The sequence below is a fragment of the Tursiops truncatus genome, chromosome 9, assembly GCF_011762595.2.
Source record: "Tursiops truncatus isolate mTurTru1 chromosome 9, mTurTru1.mat.Y, whole genome shotgun sequence".
Lineage (NCBI taxonomy): Eukaryota > Metazoa > Chordata > Mammalia > Artiodactyla > Delphinidae > Tursiops > Tursiops truncatus.
This window is the reverse complement of record NC_047042.1, coordinates 86,202,884-86,221,919: the sequence shown is the minus strand read 5'-3', so window position 1 is coordinate 86,221,919 and position 19,036 is coordinate 86,202,884. Positions and strand designations below refer to the sequence as shown.

The following is a 19,036-nucleotide window of genomic DNA, read 5'->3' as shown; positions in this document are numbered from 1 at the left end:
TAGTCATCTTAAAATGGGGAGAAAAAGGGACGGAAAATGTAGGGCAAGAAATCTCCTTTCAAAAATAAGAAGAATTAACTCTAGATACGTAGGGAAATTCCATTTAGGATAAGAATCAGCGACAGGCAACAGCCAGAAGGGACTATTTGTACTGAAATACAAGCCATTAACTTGAGCCAAGCTAACAGCAAATGACTGCAGTGGCAACTGCTGGCTGCAGATAATTAGTTTAGAACCTATTTGAACATGAATATTTTATCATGCGGCACAAAACTCGTTATGGAGAAGAATTAGAGAGCCAGGACGTCTGAAGGCTCTGGAGAGGTGATCTGTCAGGTCCCAGTAAAGAGCCCTCCAAGAGAAAGCAGGTTTAGTGATTCAGCAAGACTGGGTTTCATTAAAGTTACAACAATCCATTAAGAACATACCTGGCGACAAGTTGAAGAGCACAGGTACCAAGCTACACTGCAACAACTTAACTATGGGCAAGACCTAACAGGAAAAATGAAGTCCATGAAAAATCATGGGGTTAGCATTTTCTTAGTGATGCACACACCCCACTTCTATCAGAAACAACCTAATCTGGCCAATTCCGTCATAAGAGCATAACTACCTTATATAGTTACATATAAAAGGTGAATATTCAAAATTCTGAATGTTCAAAAACACAATTTTCATGCTATACAGGAGTATGCCAAACTGGAATTTTTACTTCAAAAAGTTGCATGTGGATTGTATGTTAGAATAGCTAACCATCATTGTTAAGAGTCTTATTTGCATTATCTCATTTAATCCTCAGAATTATCTAGGACGTAGGTACCACTATTGTCTGTATTTTGTAGATGATAAAATAGCAAAGAGATGCTGAAGTAAACTTGTTTAAAATCATGTAGCTGAAGGAGCACAGCCAAAGTTTAGACCCAGGCAGTCTGATTCCAAAGTCTGTGCTCTTTCTCTCTGTATGTACCTCAAGTGACCCCAAGGCTTCTAAATATAAGCCTAGATTCTTAGAGGGGCAAGGTTAATGACTTTGAATTTTACTAAAAAAAAAAAAAAATTAAAAACAGGGGCACATAGGTATTATTCAAAAATATAATTATTATAAAGAAATGTAGCTTAAAAAGAATAAAGTTAGAGGTTATCTTTGAAGATGAGACGTGAAATGTCTTACTTCGGAAAACAGTTAACACATGGCTAATGTACTATACTCAGTGATCAGCAATGAAAAATGGCATTTTAATGATTGCTGGTTTTACAATCTATTTATATGCCTCAGTCTATACACAGAAGAGCCACATCTAACACAGTCCCTTAGGCTGATGGGGATTCAATAAATACTTGTTCATTGTTACTTAGATAAATAACTTGCCCAGACCATTCTGTGTTATAGGAATTAATCCATACCCAAGGGGCATTACAGGCTAGATTCAATTTTTCCAATAATTTTACTTCTTAAAAAAATTTATTTATTTTTGGCTGCATTGGGTCTTCATTGCTGCACACGGGCTTTCTCTTACTTGCAGCGAGTGGGGGCTAAGCTTCATTGCTGTAGGCAGGCTTCTCATTGCGGTGGCTTCTCTTGTTGCGGAACATGGGCTCTAGGCATGAGGGCTTCAATAGCTGTGGCATGTGGGCTGAGCAGCTGTGGCTCGTGGGCTTAGCTGCTCCGCGGCATGTGCGATCTTCCCAGACCAGGGCTCAAACCCATGTCCCCTGCACTGGCAGGCGGATTCTTAACCACTGTGCCACCAGGGAAGTCCCTATCCAGTCCGCTGCTTTCCCAAATATTTTTTCATCCATAGCAGTCTTGGAGGTTTCTATATATTTCATGACATACTGCTGTGCCTAATGGGAATCAGAAGATGAGGAATCTTATGATTCTTAATCCATCTTTTGATTCTACACACACTTCCTGCATGTAAGTTGCAAGGCAAAGGGTTTTAAAAAATTAGTTAGGACATGGGCAAGACAAAGCAGAGGGGGAAGATGGCGGAAGAGTAAGACGCGGAGATCAACTTCCTCCCCACAGATACATCAGAAATACATCTACACGTGGAACAACTGCTACAGAACACCTACTGAACGCTGGCAGAAGACCTCAGACCTCCCAAAAGGCAAGAAGCTCCCCATGTACCTGGGTAGGGCAAAACAAAAAAGAATAAACAGAGACGAAAAATACTGACGGGACCTGCACCAGTGGGAGGGAGCTGTGAAGGAGGAAAGGTTTCCACACACTAAAAGCCCCTTCACGGAGACTGCGAGTGAAGTAGGCGGGGAGCTTCAGGGCCGAGGAGGAGAGGGCAGCAACAGGGGTGCGGAGGGCAAAGTGGTGAGATTCCCGCACAGAGGATCGGTGCCAACCTGCACTCACCAGCCCGAGAGGATTGTCTGCTCACCCGCCAGGGTGGGCGGGGCTGGGAGTTGAGGCTTGGGCTTCGGTTGGAGCGCAGGGAGAGGACGGGGATTAGTGGCGTGAACACAACCTGAAAGGGTTAGTGCATCACGGCTAGCCTGGAGGGAGTCGGGGAAAAGTCTGGACCTGCCGAAGAGCCAAGAGTCCTTTTCTTCCTTCTCTGTTTCCTGGTGCGCGAGGAGAGGGGATTAAGAGCGCTGCTTAAAGAAGCCCCAGAGACGGGCACGAGCTGCTGCTAACAACTCGGACCCCAGAGACGGGCATGAGACGCTAAGGCTGCTGCTGCCGCCACCAAGAAGCCTGCGTGTGAGGCCAGGTCACTATCCACACCTCCCCGCCTGGGAGCCTGTGCAGCGCGCCACTGCCAGGGTCCCGGGATCCGGGGACAACTTCCCAGGGAGAATGCACTGCGTGCCTCAGGCTGGTGCAACGTGAGGCTGGCCTGAGCCGCCGCAGACTCGCCCCGCACTCCGTGCCCCTCCCCCCCCCCCGGCCTGCGTGAGCCAGAGACCCCGAATCAGCGGCTCCTTTAACCCCGTCCTGTCTGAGCGAAGAACAGACGCCCTCCGGCGACCAACACGCAGAGGCGGGGTCAAATGCAAAGGTGAGCCCCAGGAGCTGTGAGAACAAAGAAGAGAAAGGGAAATCTCTCCCAGCAGCCTCAGGAGCAGCAGATTTAATCTCCACAATCAACTTGATGTACCCTGCATCTGTGGAATACATGAATAGACAACGAATCATCCCAAATTGAGGAGGTGGACTTTGAGAGCAAGATTCATTCTTTTTTCCCCTTTTCCTCTTTTTGTGAGTGTGTATATGTATGCTTCTGTGTGAGATTTTGTCTGTACAGCTTTGCTTTCACCATTTGTCCTAGGGTTCTATCCGTCCTTTTCTTTTTTTTACTTTAAAAAAAAGTTTTTTCTTAATAATTATTTCTTTTTTTAATAACTTTATTTTATTTTACCTTAATTTTATTTTATTTTATCCTCTTCCTTCCTTCCTTCCTCCCTTCATTCCTCCCTTCCTCCCTTTCTTCCTTTCTTTCTTTCTACTTTTTCTCCCTTTTATTCTGAGCCATGTGGATGAAAGGCTCTTGGTGCTGCAGCCAGGAGTCAGTGCTGTGCCTCTGACGTGAGAGAGCCAACTTCAGGACACTGGTCCACAAGAGACCTCCCAGCTCCACATAATATCAAACGGCGAAAATCTCCCAGAGATCTCCATCTCAACACCAGCACCCAGCTTCACTCAACAACCAGCAAGCTACAGTGCTGGACACCCTATGCCAAACAACTAGCAAGACAGGAACACAGCCCCATCCATCAGCAGAGAGGCTGCCTAAAATCATAATAAGGCCACAGACACCCCAAAACACACCACCAGACGTGGACCTGCCCACCAAAAGGACAAGATCCAATCTCATCCACCAGAACACAGGCACTAGTCCCCTCCACCAGGAAGCCTACACAACCCACTGAACCAACCTTAGCCACAGGAGACAGACACCAAAAACAATGGGACCTACGAACCTGCGGCCTGCAAAAAGGAGACCCCAAACACAGTAAAATAAGCAAAATGAGAAGACAGAAAAACACACAGCAGATGAAGGACCAAGGTAAAAACCCACCAGACCTAACAAATGAAGAGGAAATAGGCAGTCTACCTGAAAAAGAATTCAGAATAATGATAGTAAAGGTGATCCAAAATCTTGGAAACAGAATAGAAAAAATGCAAGAAACATTTAACAAGGACCTAGAAGAACTAAAGAGGAAACAAGCAACGATGAACAACACAATAAATGAAATTAAAAATAATCTAGAAGGGATCAATAGCTGAATAACTGGGGCAGAAGAATGGATAAGTGACCTGGAAGATAAAATATTGGAAATAACTACTGCAGAGAAGAATAAAGAAAAAAGGATAAAAAGAACTGAGGACAGTCTCTCAGAGACCTCTGGGACATTAAACGCAGAAACATTCAAATTACAGAGGTTCCAGAAGAAGAAGAAAAAAAAAATGGAGTGAGAAAATATTTGAAGAGATTATAGTTGAAAACTTCCCTAATATGGGAAAGGAAATAGTTAATCAAGTCCAGGAAGCACGGAGAGTCCCATACAGGATAAATCCAAAGAGAAACACGTCAAGATACATATTAATCAAACTGTCAAAAATTAAATACAAAGAAAACATACTAAAAGCAGCAAGGGAAAAACAACAAATAACACACAAGGGAATCCCCATAAGCTTAAAAACTGATCTTTCAGCAGAAACTCTGCAAGCCAGAAGGGACTGGCAGGACATATTTAAAGTGATGAAGGAGAAAAACCTACAACCAAGATTACTCAATCCAGCACGGATCTCATTCAGATTTGATGGAGAAATCAAAACCTTTACAGACAAGCAAAAGGTGAGAGAGTTCAGCACCACAAAATGAGCTTTACAACAAATACTAAAGGATCTTCTCTAGGCAAGAAACACAAGAGAAGGAAAAGACCTACAATAACAAACCCAAAACAATTAAGAAAATGGGAAAAGGAACATACATATTGATAATTACCTTAAATGTAAAAGGATTAAATGCTCCCACCAAAAGACACAGACTGGCTGAATGGATACAAAAACAAGACCCATATATAAACTGTCTAAAAGAGACCCACTTCAGACCGAGAGACACATACAGACTAAAAGTGAGAGGATGGAAAAAGATATTCCATGCAAATGGAAACCAAAAGAAAGCTGGAGTAGCAATTCTCATATCAGACAAGATAGACTTTAAAACAAAGACTATTAGAAGAGACAAGGAAGGACACTACATAATGATCAAGGGATCGATCCAAGAAGAAGATATAACAACTGTAAATATTTAGGCACCCGACATAGGAGCACCTCAAAACATAAGGCAAATACTAACAGCCATAAAAGGGGAGATCGACAGTAACACATTCATAGTAGGAGACTTTAACATCCCACTTTCAGCAATGGACAGATCATCCAAAATGAAAATAACTAAGGAAACACAAGCTTTAAATGATACATTAAACAAGATGGACTTAATTGATATTTCTAGGACATTCCATCCAAAAAGAACAGAATACACATTTTTCTCAAGTGCTCATGGAACATTCTCCAGGATAGATCATATCCTGCGTCACAAATCAAGCCTTGGTAAATTTAAGAAAACTGAAACTGTATCAAGTATCTTTTCCAAACACAATGCTATGAGACTAGATATCAATTACAGGAAAAGATCTGTAAAAAATACAAACACATGGAAGCTAAACAATACACTACTTAATAACGAAGTGATCACTGAAGAAATCAAAGAGGAAATCAAAAAATACCTAGAAATAAATGACAATGGAGACACGACAACCCAAAACCTATGGGATGCAGCAAAAGCAGTTCTAAGAGGGAAGTTTATAGTAATACAAGCCTACCTTAAGAAACAGGAAACATCTCGAATAAATAACCTAACCTTGCACCTAAAGCAATTAGAGAAAGAACAAAAAAAAACCCAGTTAGCAGAAGGAAAGAAATCATAAAGATCAGATCAGAAAAAAATGAAAAAGAAATGAAGGAAACAATAGCAAAGATCAACAAAACTAAAAGCTGGTTCTTTGAGAAGATAAACAAAATTGATAAACCATTAGCGAGACTCATCAAGAAAAAAAGGGAGAAGACTCAAATCAATAGAATTAGAAATGAAAAAGGAGAAGCAACAACTGACACTGCAGAAATACAAAAGATCATGAGAGATTACTACAAGCAACTCTATGCCAATAAAATGGACAAACTGGAAGAAATGGACAAATTCTTAGAAATGTACAACCTGCCAAGACTGAATCAGGAAGAAACAGAAAATACGAACAGACCAATTGCAATCACCGAAACTGAAACTGTGATTAAAAATCTTCCAACAAACAAAAGCCCAGGACCAGATGGCTTCACAGGTGAATTCTATCAAACATTTAGAGAAGAGCTAACACCTATCCTTCTCAAACTCTTCCCAAATATAGCAGAGGGAGGAACACTCCCAAACTCATTGTAGGAGGCCACCAACACACTGATACCAAAACCAGACAAAGATGTCACAAAGAAAGAAAACTACAGGCCAATATCACTGATGAACATAGATGCAAAAATCCTCAAGAAAATACTAGCAAACAGAATCCAACAGCACATTAAGAGGATCATACACCATGATCAAGTGGAGTTTATTCCAGGAATGCAAGGATTCTTCAATATATGCAGATCTATCAATGTGATACACCATATTAACAAATTGAAGGAGAAAAACCATATGATCATCTCAATAGATGCAGAGAAAGCTTTCGACAAAATTCAACACCCATTTATGATAAAAACCCTGCAGAAAGTAGGCATAGAGGGAACTTTCCTCAACATAATAAAGGCCATATATGACAAACCCATAACCAACATTGTCCTCAATGGTGAAAAACTGAAAGCATTTCCACTAAGATCAGGAACAAGACAAGGTTGCCCACTCTCACCATTCTTATCAACATAGTTTTGGAAGTTTTATCCACAGCAATCAGAGAAGAAAAGGAAATAAAAGAAATCCAAATCAGAAAAGAAGAAGTAAAGCTGTCACTGTTTGCAGATGACATGATACTATACATAAAAAATCCTAAAGATGCTACCAGAAAACTACTAGAGCTAATCAATGAATTCGGTAAAGTAGCAGGATACAAAATTAATGCACAGGAATCTCTGGCATTCCTATACACTAATGATGAAAAATCTGAAAGTGAAATCAAGAAAACACTCCCATTTACCACTGCAACATAAAGAATAAAATATCTAGGAATAAACCTACATAAAGACACAAAAGACCTGTATGCAGAAAATTATAAGACACTGATGAAAGAAATTAAAGATGATAAAAATAGATGGAGAGATATACCATGTTCTTGGATCATTTTGAAAGTGACTCTACTCCCCAAAGCAATCTACAGATTCAATGCAATCCCTATCATACTACAACTGGCATTTTTCACAGAAGTAGAACAAAAAATTTCACAATTTGTATGGAAACACAAAAGACCCCGAAAAGCCAAAGCAATCTTGAGAATGAAAAACGGAGCTGGAGGAATCAGACTCCATGACTTCAGACTATACTACAAAGCTACAGTAAACAAGACAGTAAGGTACTGGCACAAAAACAGAAAGGTAGATCAATGGAACAGGATAGAAAGCCCAGCGATAAACCCACACACATATGGTCACCTTATCTTTGATAAAGGAGGCAGGAATGTACAGTGGAGAAAGGACAGCCTCTTCAATAAGTGGTGCTGGGAAAACTGGACAGGTACATGTAAAACTATGAGATTAGATCACTCCCTAACACCATACACAAAAATAAGCTCAAAAAGGATTAAAAACCTAAATGTAAGGCCAAAAACTATCAAACTCTTACAGGAAAACATAGGCAGAACACTCTATGACATAAATCACAGCAAGATCCTTTCTGACCCACCTCCTAGAGAAACGGAAATAAAAACAAAAATAAACAAATGGGACCTAATGAAACTGTAAAGCTTTTGCACCGCAAAGGAAACCATAAACAAGGCCAAAAGACAACCCTCAGAATGGGAGAAAATATTTGCAAATGAAGCAACTGACAAAGGATTTATCTCCAAAATTCACAAGCAGCTCATGCAGCTCAATAACAAAAAAACAAACAACGCAATCCAAAAATGGGCAGAAAACCTAAATAGACATTTCTCCACAGAAGATATACAGACTGCCAACAAACACATGAAAGAATGTTCAACATCATTAATCATTAGAGAAATGCAAATCTAAACTACAGTGAGGTATCATCTCACACCAGTCAGAATGGCCATCATCAAAAAATGTAGAAACAATAAATGTTGGAGAGGGTGTGGAGAAAAGGGAACACTTGCACTGCTGGTGGGAATGTGAATTGGTACAGCCACTATGGAGAACAGTATGGAGGTTCCTTAAAAAACTACAAATAGAACTACCATATGACCCAGCAATGCCACTACTGGGCATATACCCTGAGAAAACCATAATTCAAAAAGAGTCATGTACCAAAATGTTCACTGCAGCTCTATTTACAATAGGCAGGAGATGGAAACAACCTAAGTGTCCCTCATCAGATGAATGGATAAAGAAGATGTAGCACATATATACAATGGCACATTACTCAGCCATAAAAGGAAACGAAATTGAGCTATTTGTAATGAGGTGGATGGACCTAGAGTCTGTCATACAGAGTGAAGTAAGTCAGAAAGAGAAAGACAAATACCGTATGCTAACACATATATACGGAATTTAAGAAAAAAAATGTCATGAAGAACCTAGGGGTAAGACAGGAATAAAGACACAGACTTATTAGAGAATGGACGTGGTGAAGGGGAAGGGTAAGCTGTGACAAAGTGAGAGAGTGGCTTGGACATATATGCACTGCCAAACGTAAAATAGGTAGCTAGTGGGAAGCAGCTGCATAGCACAGGGAGATCAGCTCGGTGCTTTGTGACCACCTAGAGGGGTGGGATAGGGAGAGTGGCAGGGAGGGAGACGCTAGAGGGAAGAGATATGGGAACATATGTATATGTATAACTGATTCACTTCGTTATAAAGCAGAAACTAACACACCATTGTAAAGCAATTATACTCCAATAAAGATGTAAAAAAAAAAAAAAAAACTTAGTAAGACATGATTCCTGCCCATTAGGGTCTCTCACAGTTGACTTGTGGAAAGAAATAGATAAATAAAAAATTGTAGTATAATGTGATGACTGCTAATGTATAAGGAGCTAATGGAATAGGGAAGAGAAGACATTAAACTGTGTCTGAGAGATCAGGTGGAACTCTATTGATAAAAAGTAACATGCAGGATGCTCACCTGTAGCATGACAGGCAGGCCTAGGAAAAGAGCACATTCAGGTACAGTAATGAAGAGGAAATGACAATGGACACAAAACCCAAAACCTGAAATGAGCCCTGTGATTGGAATTCTGGTTCATGGCAATTTTGTTAGAGGAAAAACAGTCAATTTGGTTGCATGGTTTGAAGCATAGATCATGCAGGTCAGTGTAGATACTGGCCTAGCACTGGACGAAGGCTGGAGGACAGAAGCAATGAAATTCTCTACTGGAGATCAATTTATTTTGAAATTGACATAGATGATAACAATTTTTGGTGTAAAGTGCTTAGGAACCTAGCATTTAAACATATTTTTCATGAATCTTATTACTCAAACCTTATTAACAATAAAGACTTCTAGAGAACAGTATTAAATGATTGAGAACTAAAACTTAAAATTTGATCAAGCTGCAATAATACAGTCTCTGAGCATTTTACAGCTTTCAGCAAAGGCCTGGGCTGCATTCCTATAGACATTACCACTTAGCATGGGATAAAGTATTACTTAAGAAAGGCTAGAGATTATCATACTAAGTGAAGGCAGACAAAGAAAGACAAATACCATATGATACCACTTATATGTATAATGTAAAACGATGATACAAATGAACTTATTTACAAAACAGAAACAAACTCACAGACATAGAAAACAAACTTCTGGTTACCAAAGGGAAAAGGTGGGGGGAGGGATAAATTAGGAGTTTCGGATTAACATACACATACTACTATATATAAAATAGATAATTAACAAGGACCTGCTGTATAGCACAGGGAATTCCACTCAATATTCTCTAATAACCTATATGGGAAAAAATATCTGAAAAAGAATTCATGTATAACTGAATTACTTTGCTGTACACCTGAAATTAACACAACGTTGTAAATCAACTATACTCCAATGTAAAATAAAAATTAAATTTAAAAACAGATAACCTGTGAAATTTTTCAATATACAAAATGAATTTTTACTTTCAGACAGCTCACCTCTGTATTCTTCTAAACAGCATGTTTCCTAAAGAACTTACATAAGATTTATTTAAAATTTGTATTAGATATATAATATAAAATGGGAATATTTATAGATCTACATTCAATCCACTTATTAGGTAAAGGAAAATTTAAGCACCATAGAAGAGACATGGGTAGGGGCAGGAGGCACTGGGGGGTGACATGCTACACGACAGATAAAAACCTACCAGAACTTCTAATTTTCCAACAGCAAGATAAAACCTGAGATCACCTCTCACTGTGTTGGAAACAACAGAAAATCAGACTGGGCCATACTGCCTCCCATCCCTTATTCCTGGTTCCCATTATCTATGTCATTTCTAGAAAAGAAAATTTGGGTCTGGTAAAGTGGGGGAAATAATTAAAGGTAGAAAATCATATTAGAGATGGACCTTGAAAGACAGACCAGATTTTACTGAGTACATACAAATTGGGTTTGGAAGGGAGAAAAGGATTCTAGGTAGAAGTAATAGCGCATTCAAAGGCACACAGGTGGCAAGTAGGGAATATGAAGCACAGCAAGTTGTTCAGGGAATGGAATGGGAGGAAAAAGGATACGAAGAAAACAACAGCTGGCAGAGTAGACAGGTAGCACAGTAAAGAAGTCTCGAAAAGGAAAGTAACATATTTGGAATAATATTTCAGGACAACTCAACACATTCTATAAAAGCCAGAGACAGCAAATTTATTTAGAGGATAATTAAACCTAATCCCAATGTGAGGTAGGAAAAGGCGTGAATTAATTGAGGCACTGGGAATGAAAAAAATAAATGACAGGCACATGGTAATATAACCGTATCTTTTACATGCATGTCACACTTCATAAAATACTTGATATCCAGTATCTTATTTGATTCTTATAATAATCCTGTAAAGTAAGTAGGATATAAAATGCTGCCCCTACTTTATCAGTCAAGAATCAGTGCCTGAGATACTGTAACTTGCCCAATGTTACCTACCGGCTGGTCAATCGCAACAGTAGTATTAGAGCTCAGTGCCTGTTAATCCAATATCCTTCAACTACGCAAAAAGCTAATAGATCAGACATGAGGAAGGGTAAATTCTGCTCCTTCCTCTCATAGTTCAAACACATTTTGTTCAAATATTCAATAAAAATTTTTAAAGAGATGAATAAACATAGCACATTAATGTAAGATGTGCCTTGATCTCAGAAACATTTAAATATGAAAAACATGACTTTTTCTTATAAAGAAAAGGTGGTGTTTAGTACTTTGCACCAGACACTGTGATACATTCATGCAGGCTGACTGGGCTGGCTGTGTTGATTAGCTGCGTAGAATCACAAGTTAGGGGAACTCTCCCTCCTCCCCACCCCCAATCCAAGCCACCACTGAGATTCAGCAAAAGGAACCTAAAGTAACTGTCCAATCTGCCACATGTTCCCAGGAGGTGGCTATGGTGGAAAGGAGGCAATGCCTAATGTATCTGGCTTCTGAAATAATTTCAATTATCAATAATTATGCCTTGTGGGACTTCCCTGGTGGTGCAGTGGTTAACAATCCGCCTGCCAACGCAGGGGACATGGGTTGATCCCTGGTCTGGGAAGATCCCACAGGCTGTGGAGCAACTAAGCCCATGCACCACAACTACTGAGCCTACGCTGTAGAGCCCGTGAGCCACAACTACTGAGCCCAGTGACACAACTACTAAAACCCACACGCCTAGAGCCCATGGTCCATTGCTACAGCAATGAGAAGCCCAAGCACCATGATGCAGAGTAGCCCCACTCGCCGCAACTAGAGAAAGCCCGCGCACAACAACGAAGACCCAACGCAGCCAAAAGTAAATAAATAAATACATTTAACAAAATAATTATGCCTCAGGGCTCCCCTGGTGGCACAGTGGATAAGAATCCACCTGCCAAGGGGACACTGGTTCAATCCATGGTTCAGGAAGATCCCACATGCTGTGAAGCAACTAAGCCCGTGTGCCACAACTACTGAGCCTGCACTACAGAGCCTGTAAGCCACCGCTACTGAGCCCACATGCCGCAACTACTGAAGCCCACGTGCCTAGAGCCCTGCTCCGCACCAAGAGAAGCCACCACAATGAGAAGCCCGCGCACCACAATCAGGAGCAGCCCCCACTCGCCGCAACCAGAGAAAGCCTGCACACAGCAACAAAGACCCAAAGCAGCCAAAAGAATTAAAAAAAAAAAAAATTATGCCTCAACTTCCTTAACGTGGGTATCAATAAAATACGTCCGGTTAAAAGTTTCCAATGTTCACTACCCTGTAAACAAGAAGTACCTTTTTGTTTTTACATGACAACAGTAGCACAAAGACACCTTCAACGATTTCTGCCCTAATAAAACAGCTGCTTTGAAGAGAAGCTAAAACATTTAAAACGCAATGTAAAACAATCCTAGCTGACATTTAAACCAGTAACTCTGTCTGGAGCTTAGAGAAGCATTTTTGAGGTCTGAAAACCATGGTTCAATGGACCCATGTTTTGTTGTTTGTTTGTTTTTAACATTTCTGAAATCAAAGGTTCTTAATGATATAAAACAACTGCAATACCATGCAGTCAGAATGCAACCAGATTTATTACTTTTTATATGCAATCAAATTGCCAAATGCCATTCACAATACCATTATTCCTGAACCATGAAAATATATTTAAATTCATTATTACTTTTAAAGATGCCCCAAATGATCAAATTCTATCTTCAAATGAAGACTCAATAAAATAATAAAATTAATTTCCCTCTCCACTCCGCAAGTCAGAAATGGATACACTGCTCCCCACTGTTAATGAGGTGACAGAAAGACTACTACTATAGTACTAATGCACTCATTTAATGATTTTTTCCCCCTTGGTAATTACTATAATAACAGTAACTCATCCCAAACTTCAGCATTTTAACACTGGCATATTATTTCCATTTCCATATTTAGTTTGCTTACCTCTTGGACACATTTAAATGAATGAAAATTAGCTAGATTACAGGTGGTAAAAAGCCCAAAAGAAACACCATATGGAGATTCCATATGCTTTGGCACTATATCAGCATGTGACAGAATCCTGGAACGTAACTTAAGAATAACTGACATTCCCTTGTATCAACTCTCTGTACTGGTGCTCTAGTGCATTCACATTTAAACCTCGTGCTAACATATTCTATGTCAAACTACTGAATACAGTAAATCAAAATGCACAGCAGTTACTTTTCTCCTTCCAAGAAAAGCAAACAGAGCAATTTCAAAACAACTAAAATTACAAAAACATTATCTCCCTATACTCTAGAGCAGAAAATTACAAGATGAAACTTCCCTTCTGAAGAAAAACCTGGAAAAAAAAATCAAACAGCAAAGCAGTGAGTAGCTACAGCAGTACAGTTGACGGCAGCTGCACAACTGAAAAGTCTTCCAAGTAGAGGCATTTCTCACATAGCAAGAGTCTTTTATAACCTATAACTCAGGAACAGACTGATGAATTTCGAACCATGGTTTGCACCACACTATTCATTATAAAATTATCAGGAAACACTTCTGTGATAGGGTAATGTATCAGTCATGGTTTAACCAGAGAAACAGAACTAGTAGGAGATACAGATTAAGAGATTACAAGGAATTGGGAACCAGCTAGGGAAGTCCGAGATCCAAAGGGCAGGCACTAACCCTCAGGCAGGGGCTAAAGTTGTTGCCACAGATAGACTTTCTCCTTCAAGGAAGCTGCAACTCTGCCTTTAAAACCTTTAGCTGGTAGAATCCGGCCCATCCAGATATCTAGGATAATCTCCCACCCAAAGTCACCTGATTACAGGCTTTACTCATAACTATAAAAGACCGCAACAGATAGATTACTGTATTATTGAATTAACTAAGGACTGTAGCCTACCTAAACTGACACATCAAAAAGAGCATCCCAGGTAATTATATGGAATCTGGCACCATGCCCTCATTTGTGGGATTAGACAACAGTAGACAGCACTCCTGCAGCTGTATCTCAGCTAAGTTTGGGTGCTAATGTTTTCTTTTTTCCATATATATAATTCATAAAAATGTGTGATAAAGTACAAAAACTCTTAAACTAATAATGCTGCTGGTGATAATAAAAAATAGGAAGGTCGACCAGAGGGCAGACAGCAGAAGCAAGAAGAACTACAATCCTGCAGCCTGTGGAACAAAAAACACATTCACAGAAAGATAGACAAGATGAAAAGGCAGAGGGCTATGTACCAGATGAAGGAACAAGATAAAACCCCAGAAAAACAACTAAATGCAGTGGATATAGGCAACCTTCCAGAAAAAAGAATTCAGAATAATGATAGTGAAGATGATCCAGGACCTCAGAAAAAGAATGGAGGCAAGGATGGAGAAGATACAAGAAATGTTTAACAAACTCCTAGAAGAATTACAGAACAAACCAACAAAGATGAACAATACAATAACTGAAATGAAAGCTACACTAGAAGGAATCAATAGCAGAATAACTGAGGCAAAAGAACGGAGAAGTGACCTGGAAGACAGAATGGTGGAATTCAGTGCTGCACAACAGAATAAAGAAAAAAGAATGAAAAGAAATGAAGACAGCCTAAGAGACCTCTGGGACAACATTAAACTCAACAACATTCGCATTATAAGGGTCCCAGAAGGAGAAGAGAGAGAGAAAGGACCAGAGAAAATATCTGAAGAGATTATATTCAAAAACTTCCCTAACATGGGAAAGGAAACAGCCACCCAAATCCAGGAAGTGCAGTGAGTCCCATACAGGATAAACCCAAGGAGAAACACACTGAGACACATAAGTAATCAAATTGGCAAAAATTAAAGACCAAGAAAACTTATTGAAAGCAGTAAGATTAACAGCTGTTTTCTTAGCAGAAACTCTACAAGCCAGAAGGGAGTGGCATAATATACTTAAAGTGATGAAAGGGAAGAACCTACAACCAAGATTACTCTACCCGGCAAGGACTCATTCAGATTCAATGGAGAAATCAAAAGCTTTACAGACAAGCAAAAACTAAGAGAATTCAGCACCACCAAACCAGCTCTAAAACAAATGCTAAAGGAACTTCACTAAGTGGGAAACACAAGAGAAGAAAAGGACCTACAAAAACAAACCCAAAACAATTAAGAAAATGGTCATAGGAACATACTTATCGATAATTACCTTAAACGTGAATGGATTAACTGCTCCAACCAAAAGACACAGGCTTGCTGAATGGATACAAAAAAAAGACCCATATATATGCTGTCTACAAGAGACCCACTTCAGACCTAGGGACACATACAGACTGAAAGTGAGGGGATGGAAAAAGATATTCCATGCAAATGAAAATCAAAAGAAAGCTGGAGTAGCAATACTCATATCAGATAAAATAGACTTTAAAATAAACAATGTTACAAGAGACAAGGAAGGACACTACATAATGATCAAGGGATCAATCCAAGAAGAAGATATAACAATTCTAAATATATATTCACCCAACATAGGAGCACCTCAATACATAAGGCAACAGCTAAGAGCTCTAAAAGAGGAAATCGACAGTAACACAATAATAGTGGGGGAATTTCACACCTCACTTACACCAATGGACAGATCACCCAAAATGAAAATAAATAAGGAAACAGAAGCTTTCAATGACACAACAGACCAGACAGATTTAATTGATATTTATATGACATGCCATCGAAAACCAGCAGATTACACTTTCTTCTCAAGTGCACACGGAACTTCTCCAATAGATCACATCCTGGGTCACAAATCAAGCCTCAGGGAATTTAAGAAAATTGAAATCATATCAAGCACCTTTTCTGACCACAACACTATGAGATTAGAAATGAATTACATGGGAAAAAACGTAAAGTACACAAACACATGGAGGCTAAACGATACGTTACTAAATAACCAAGAGATCACTGAAGAAATCAAAGAGGAAATCAAAAAACACCTAGAGACAAATGACAATGAAAACACAACAATGCAACACCTATGGGATGCAGCAAAAGCAGTTCTAAGAGGGAAATTTATAGTTATACAAGCTGACCTCAAGAAACAAGAAAAATCTCAAATAAACAATCTAACTTTACACCTAAAGGAACTAGAGAAAGAAGAACAAACAAAACCCAAAGTTAGCAGAAGGAAAGAAATCATAAAGATCAGAGCAGAAATAAATGAAACAGAAACAAAGTAAACAATAGCAAAGATCAATAAAACTAAAAGCTGGTTCTTTGAGAAGATAAACAAAATTGGTAAGACATTAACCAGACTCATCAAGAAAAAGAGGGAGAGGACTCAAATCAATAAAATTAGAAATGAAAAAGGAGAAGTTACAACAGACACCACAGAAATACAAAGTGCTTAGTGACTACTACAAGAAACTCTATGCCAATAAAATGGACAACTTGGAAGAAATGGCCAAATTCTCAGAAAGGTATAATCTTCCAAGACTGAACAGGGAAGAAGTAGAAAATATGAACAGACCAATCACAAGTAATGAAATTCAAACTGTAATTAAAAATCTTCTAAAAAAAAAAAGGTGCAGGACCAGATGGCTTCACAGGTGAATTCTATCAAACATTTAGAGAAGAGCTAACACCCATCCTTCTCAAACTCTTCCAAAACACTACAGAGGAAGGAACACTCCCAAACTCATTCTACCAGACCACCACCATCCTGATACCAAAACCAGACAAAGATACTACAAAAAAAAGAAAATTACAGAGCAATAACACTGATGAATACAGAAGCAAAAATCTCAACAAAATACTAGCAAACAGAATCCAACAACACATTACAAAGATCATGCACCATGATCAAGTGGGATTTATCCCAGGGATGCAAGGATTCTTCAGTATATGCAAATCAATCAATGTGATACACCATATTAACAAATTGAAGACGAAAAACCATATGATCATCTCAATAGACGTAGAGAAAGATTCTGACAAAATTCAACACCCATTTATGATAAAAACTCTCCAGAAAGTGGGCATAGAGGGAACCTACCTCAACAAAATAAAGTCCATATGTGACAAACCCACAGTAAACATCATCTCAGTGGTGAAAAACTGAAAGCATTTCCTCCAAGATCAGGAACAAGACAAGGATGTCCACTCTCACCACTATTATTCATCATACTTTTGGAAGTCCCAGGCTCAGCAATCAGAGAAGAAAAAGAAAGAAAAGGAATACAAATTGGAAAATAAGAAGTAAAACTGTCACTCTTTGCAAATGACATGATACTATACATAGGGAATCCTAAAGATGCCACCAGAAAACTACTAGAGCTAATCAATGAATTTGGTAAAGTTGCAGGATACAAAATTAATGCACAGAAATCTCTTGCATTCCTATACACTAATGATGAAATATCTGAAAGAGAAATTAAGGAAACACTCCCATTTAACATTGCAAGTAAAAGAATAAAATACCTAGGAATAAACCTACCTAGGGAGACAAAAGACCTGTATGCAGAAAACTATAAGACACTGATGAAAGAAACTAAAGATGATACCAACAGATGGAGAGATATACCATGTTCTTGGATTGCAAGAATCAATATTGTGAAAATGACTATACTACCCAAAGCAATCTACAGATTCAATGCAATCCCTATCAAACTACCAATGGCATTTTTTACAGAACCAGAACAAAAAATCTTAAAATTTGTATGGAGACACAAAAGACCCCGAATAGCCAAAGCAGTTTTGAGGGAAAAAAAAACGGAGCTGGAGGAATCAGACTCCCTGACTTCAGACTATAGTACAAAGGTACAGTAATCAAGACAATATGGTACTGGCACAAAAACAGAAACACAGATCAATGGAACAATATAGAAAGCCAAGAGGTAAACCCACACACCTACGGTCAACTAATCTATGACAAAGGAGGCAAGGATATACAACAGGGAAAAGACAGTCTCTTCAATAAGTGGTGCTTGGAAAACTGGACAGCTACATGTAAAAGAATGAAATTAGAACACTCCCTAACACTATACACAAAAGTAAACTCAAAATGGATTAGAGACCTAAATGTAAGACCGGACACTATAAAACTCTTAGAGGAAAACATAGGAAGAACACTCTTTGACATAAATCACAGCAAGATCTTTTTTGATCCACCTCCTAGAGTAATGGAAATAAAAACAAAAATAAACAAATGGGACCTAATGAAACTTCAAAGCTTTTGCACAGCAAAGGAAACCATAAACAAGATGAAAAGACAACCCTCAGAATGGGAGAAAATATCTGCAAACGAATCAATGGACCACAGATTAATCTCCAAAACATATAAACATCTCATGCAACTCAATATTAAAGAAACAATGAACCCAATCCAAAAATGGGCAGAAAACCTTAACAGACGTTTCTCCAAAGAAGACATACAGATGGCCAAGAAGCACATGAAAAGCTGCTCAACTCACTAATTATTAGATAAATGCAAATCAAAACTACAATGAGGTATTACCTCACACTGGTTAGAATGGGCTTCATCAGAAAATCTACAAACAAGAAATGCTGGAGAGGGTGTGGAGAAAAGAGAACCCTCTTGCACTGGTGGTGGGAATGTAAACTGATACAGCCACTATGGAGAACAGTATAGAGGTTCCTCAAAAAACTAAAAATAGAATTACCGTATGATTCAGCAATCCCACTACTGGGCATATACCCAGAGAAAACCACAATTCAAAAAGATACATGCACCCTAATGTTCATTGCAGCACTATTTACAATA

At 38.9% G+C, this 19,036-nt stretch overlaps 1 protein-coding gene across 1 annotated transcript in view; it reads right to left on the bottom strand.

The window, feature by feature from the left end:
• Window positions 1–19,036, bottom strand: part of EXOC4 (exocyst complex component 4) — an 817,730-nt gene that overhangs the window by 488,274 nt on the left and 310,420 nt on the right. The window lies entirely within an intron of this gene.